General features: G+C 35.7%; 1 long non-coding RNA gene across 1 annotated transcript; it reads right to left on the bottom strand.

The window, feature by feature from the left end:
• Window positions 1-465: 465 nt before the first annotated feature.
• On the bottom strand, window positions 466-4360 carry LOC147330844 (uncharacterized). Its single transcript, XR_015129115.1, has 5 exons — window positions 4223-4360; window positions 3573-3624; window positions 2097-2244; window positions 1664-1832; window positions 466-1552 (listed from the first exon to the last, which is right to left on the bottom strand). It is a non-coding gene; the product is annotated as an uncharacterized LOC147330844 (long non-coding RNA).
• Window positions 4361-6049: the final 1689 nt, after the last annotated feature.

Genomic DNA, 6049 nt, shown 5'->3' with positions numbered 1-6049 from the left:
TTTACAGAATTTCTCATTTAATAAGTTCCCAGTGACCAATTTCTAGATAAATCCATAACCCCCCACACACATATTCCACTGTGGGGGCATGTTTTCAACATAGAAGTGGAAACAAATGTTTTAGTCCATTACAAAAACACAAACTATTCACCAAGGAAACTTAATCTTTCTGACCTTACACTGTAAAAGAACAAACAAAAAAAAAACTGTAGATTTTACGGTGAAACGCTGGCAGCTGTGGTTGCCAGAAATCTACCGTAAAATTACGGGTGAAACATTTTCTTCTTTAACGGTAACAAGGTATTGTTATTGTTGATTTTACGGTTAAAAACAGTGCTAGGGTCAATATTTTACCATAGAAGAAAATGTTTTAACTTGAAGAAAAAATAATGTTTTTCTCTAGAATTAACATGAAAATAACACATAAAATAAAGTTTGTGACAGAAAACAACATTTTTTCCCTGTAAAATTAACTATCAAAAAATAATAAAATACAATTTTATTCTGTAACCGTTTTTAGACTAGAGTGCTCTTAAGTGTTCTACTCTGTAAGCTTAATACACAAACCATGATTTTATTCAAATTACTAAATGTAACACAAAAATGTCCACCTTAAATTTCCAAAAAAGTATTTTATTTAACATCTTTGATGTTTTGAACATCAAACATTTACATTTGTACTCAACAAATCACAAATAGTTACTAGTTATCTCCATGACAGTAACAGTGAGGAATCACAGAATTCTTACAAGTTCTGTTCAAACTGTGCAAAACCAGTGCTGTAAGTTGAGCACACATTATACTTCACATTACCTTTAGCAGACAATTCAGACACCTTTAAGTGTTTTGGTGCTGTTCTCACTACATAAATGTCAGTACACGTAGAATCTTGACTTTTCAAATTATCCAAATACAAATATAGAGAATTAAACATTTTTTCTATAATTGAAAGAAAATCTGAATTGAAGAAATTACAGGAACAAGTTTACACCCACATATTTTGCACACAGAACTGAGCAGTAAACCTGAAAATGTACATCTTAAAACTGCATCAGGTAACAAACAAAAACTTTACACTTGTTTTGAGAACTTCAACTGCAAATTTTTGGATAACTACAAAATGCCAGCAATGTACATGCAGCATACTTTTACACTATTGGAATACAAATATCTTTAAAACTGGGAAAATTAAAATCCAAGAAACAAAATCGCAGGTTTACCACATTTTTACCAGATACATTTTTCAGATATAAAACAGTGAATCAAAAGTAGACCATGTACTTTTACAAATTGTGTCTAGTAAAACTTCACATTGTTAAACTTCCCACTCACAATCAGAAATGTAACAATTGTTTCAAAAACAGAACATCTGTAGAGTATGTAACATAGTATACCTTTATCACTTTGTCTCAAACAAGAGGGTTAGGACTAGATCCACTCATGGTCAGCAATGTCCGAGATGAGAGTGAGGACTCTGGGATTGACTGAGAACACTTTTTTCTTCTTGGATTCAACCTTGGTGCCTCTCTCAGAATTTATAGAAAAGAAACACCTTCATGAAAAAAGGGCGAGAGAGATTGAGGAAATTAACAACCTGAGGTGGGATATCAAATGGCCAAGTTTGAAAAGCACAAAAATAAATCCATAATAAAATAAATTTTACCGTTGAAGGAACTCCAGTGTTGATCGCAGTTCTACAGGGTAGTGTATGTTAAAGCAGTAGTAACTGCCAAACATTAGGCAGATAGCAGAGGTGAAGGTTGTGATGCGGTCGTTGACAGTCTTCTTGTCAATGCTCAACATGAATGTCTCAGCAGCGAAGCAGGAGGAACCTGAGAATTAAAACAACAACAACAACAACAACAACAACAAATTAAAAACTTTAATAACAAGAGCTTTAATGTCAGTCATATATAGAAATACAGAGATACTTGTTACATGGATCATAGGATGAGTTATGTTACTAGTTGAACTTATATGGTTGTGTTATCCAGTGTATTAGTGAGGAAGCAACAGAACATGAAACTAAACAAGCCAAGAGTACAAGAACAGTTACAACAGAAAAAAAAAAGTTGAATTTTGCTCTTTCAGCTTACCGCAAACAATGATGAAGGGTGTTAGTGGGATGTTGAGTAGAGAGAAGTACACAGCCAAAACCTTGTGCTTCTTTTTGGCAGAACCAAGTGGGTTCACTACTTCAAATGCATCCTGGTATAGAACCAGCTTGAGGCAATGTGGATTTTCCTGAAAAAATTTGTTTGACACAAACACGTTACCATCACAACAGTCCCTGAGAACATCTGGTCTTGAAACATTATTAAGATTCACTGATATGAGACCTTGCCAAAAACTTGATTCCAACATACCCTTCAAAATATTTAGCAGAGGAACACAATAGGCAAATCTCGCCATCCTGTTCTCGTCCCTGCCCAAAAACACTTTTCTGGGTTCAACATACTTGAACACATCTTTAAAGCACTGGACTCTTGAATAAGCAGTTCTCAGGGGCCCAGTGTGACAAGCTGAGAACAAGTCAGATTGTTTTACTGTGTCACAGATTTTTATGTCTTCATCTGAAACTGACATATCTTTTAGAAGTGACTATAGAGGCCAAGCCTACGCTTGAAGCCACTGAGGTGGTCGTTAACGGGGGTGACGCGATGTCACTGGTATGCATGAATTAAGTTAACGGTCCAATAATTCCAGCAGTATGTATCTTGTCCTTTTTGTTCTTTATTCCGTATCGACTTAGCATAACAGCGCAACGGTCACAAACTGTTTGCCTTCTCAATGACACACCTGACGCCGATTACGTGCGTCTCTTATCATCTCGTCCATAAAGTTTTTATATTCTTTATGCAACTGTTCATTGTTGAGAAGTTTTCGTTGTAGACTTTGCAATCTTTGTTTAACTATGGAGAAATTGTTTGGCATCTTTATGTTATCCTTTTTAAAAGGTAACTTCAAACAGTAGTGTCCATCTTCCATTGTTGCAGATTTTTCCATGATCTTCATGAACTTAAGGTCCTCCCTTGACAAACCCTTTTCCTCTGTAACCCTTTCATTAAAGTCATAGTTATATTGACTTTTCAACATTTCCTCCAGCTTACAAACAGATATCCTATTTACAACTGTTGGTGGGTGCTCGCTGTCCAAGTTGCTTTTACCATCTTCCATGGGCCCACTTATGACCCAACCCAATGCTGTTCTTATAGCATATGGGCCATTCCCCTGGCTATGAATGACCTTAGTCTATTCAATGTATACATCTGTCCCAATTCATGTATATTTTGTATTTCTTCAACAATGGTTTGAATGGTAGATGCTGGCAGAAGATGCTGTCCCTGTAGTTTAATGTAAAACATACATGCATGTCTGAGATACAGGTCACTGAAATTAGACCCATCCATACCAGGGTCTTCTATATCTGATACACTGGCACCTTCCTGTATGTGTATGGTGGCACTTGTAGATGGACTCAGTATCTTTGTTTAAACCACAAATCACATTTTCCTAACGTTTGTGTTTTCTAGACATATGGGAGGTAAATGTAGATTTTACAGAGAACTCACTTTGGCATCCTCTCACTGGACAAGTTACATGCCGTCCCTCTTCTATGTGTTCCTGTAAGTGAGCAATCAAAGCTTTAGTTCCCTCACATTGGCATTCACAAAGTGAGACAGTGCAATTCAAACCCATTAAGGTAGCATTCTGAGAAACAGTTGCGGTACCAGTGTGGTGGCGGTAGAAGTGAGACTTTAAAGCAGCATATCCAGAAAACACCTGCTTACAACTTACTTCAACACATTTAAAAATACACCGGGGTTCATTACGATGCAGTCTGCAATGCAAAACATAAGCTTTCACGGACTGAACCGATTCTCCACATATGCTGCAAAAATACATAATCAATATGACACAGCTGCGAGGCTAGCTAACTTAAAGCTTCAGCCAGATGTCAAACAAGGCGGGAAAATCCAGGCTGCATTTAGACAAAGCATTAAAATATAGCTATACTAATTAGACGGTTTCCACTAATAAACCCATCTCCAAAACACGTCTCAAAACGCGCACTGCTGGTTTTGCAAGGCTCTTTTCAGCCTGATGTAGCTAACGCTAATGCTAGAAACGAGCTAAAGCTAACGTAAATTTATCATTTGTGCCTTCACTGCCTGCAACACAATGCTGTCGATAAATAAACCAAGTTGGATTATTTTCTTACCGTAGTAACTGAAGACGAGCTGTAGCAGACGTTAAATTAAAAAAAAAGAGAGAAACAAGTCCACGAAAATGAAGATAGCGTGCTGCCGTAGTCCAAAGAAAAACTTGTGTGTGGAGCTGTACAGACGTTATCTGCGGTGGAGCCTGATGCAGTGCGCTGATTGGCCCGTTTGAAATCAGGCGCCTTGATGTGAAACGGTGCTCTAAACGTCAGGGGAAAACGCCTAGTTTTGGGAGGAGGTGCTTTTAAAATCTTTTTTCTTCATAAGATAATTAACTATGAATAAATAGAACAGACAACAGATTATTGTTTTAACACTTTTGGGATTAAATGAATTCACTCAATAATATAGTATGTCTATCATTAGCTGTAGGTCTCTCAAGTTGTTGTTAGCTTTTACATTTTAAACTCATGGTTTATTGAGTTCAACAGAATGTAGATTTAACAGCTACATCCCATATTCTTTACAAAAACTACATCCAAAAATTGCCCTAATACATTTCTTGTATAAAGATCTTGGGACATATGTAGCTGTTATATGAATATGCTGTATTAAAGGTGCTATGAATCAAGAATGGATTTAATGTAAAGTGCTTTGGGCTTCTTGAAAATCACTATCTAATCCATTATTATTATTATTATGTGAAATTAATGCAAAAATCACAAAGTCATATTACAGCATGTATCCATTACCAGCACAACCATGCTTACATTCAGCAATTAAAACCTGTATTTTTTTCAATAAATAAATGTAAAAAAAATTGTGTTTGCCTGTTCTAAACTTTATTGGAATCTTCCGTTAAAAAAACTATGCAAGAGTGATTTACAGTAGGTTTATGTATTTTTTTCAGAGAAAAAATGTACATATTACGGTTTTTCTACATTTCTTTATTTACGGCAATTTCATATCAAATCAACAGTTTTAAACTGTTTTATAGTTAACAGGTTTTTCCTGTCGTATTTTTACTGTCTTTCACTGTTAAATATACGGATCTTTTTTACAGTGTACAGTCATTGATAGGAATCCTCCAATCTAACTTCCTGGTGTATGCTCTTTCTCCTCTTTTCTTTCCTTCGTCTATTGAGCAGTGATTTTGTATGTGTAACTGTCCCTGAGACAGTTAAAATAAAGTTGGTTATTTCATATGTTTCTGTGATAGATTCATGCTTAATTTAGTTCATTTATTTATAAGATAAGAGGATAAAAGTGTAACATTAATTAAAATCATGTTTAAAATATGTGATTACAAAATATGGGTTTGTTAAATATGTAAAGTGCTGTAGAGTTTGTATGAGGTAGAGTTTGTAATGGTCACATGACCAGAGTTTGGTTGAGAGCACAACCATGGTATTGTGTAGCTAGCATGGATACATGGCTACAGATGCATCTACAGCCTCAACGTTAATGTTATTCTGCATGTGGTCCAAGAGGCGCACACGGTATGGTTTCATGTATATTGTTTGTATACGTGCATACGTGTTTTACACTGGTAATGAGAGGACATTTTTGTGATATCCATTATTGTGCAAGACTGTTTATGGACACTGATATGAGAGACTGATAAGCTCAAAACATTTATGTTGTAGACTTTGTGTTTCTTCAGTTTTCACGGTGTCTGAAGACAATAAGAGTGAGAGAAAGAGAGAAATAAATTTCCGAAGACATCAGTATGATGCGTGGCCATTCTTTGTTGGACCCCTGTAGTTACAGTATGTTTGTTTATTTATCTATTTTTGCTTTGCTTGCTAAACATATTTTAAAATGCTGTGCTGATTCTGAACTGCTAAAAAGGTTTGTACAAATGACAGAACACGGCAGAGAAGTGC

The sequence above is a fragment of the Aulonocara sp. 'chitande type north' Nkhata Bay genome, linkage group LG5, assembly GCF_057382095.1.
Source record: "Aulonocara sp. 'chitande type north' Nkhata Bay isolate Kocher_YH1m ecotype deep benthic linkage group LG5, A_spYH_male_GT1.1, whole genome shotgun sequence".
NCBI classification, from domain to species: Eukaryota; Metazoa; Chordata; class Actinopteri; order Cichliformes; family Cichlidae; genus Aulonocara; species Aulonocara sp. 'chitande type north' Nkhata Bay.
The sequence above is the reverse complement of the archived record's forward strand: the minus strand, read 5'-3'. Positions and strand labels throughout refer to the sequence as shown.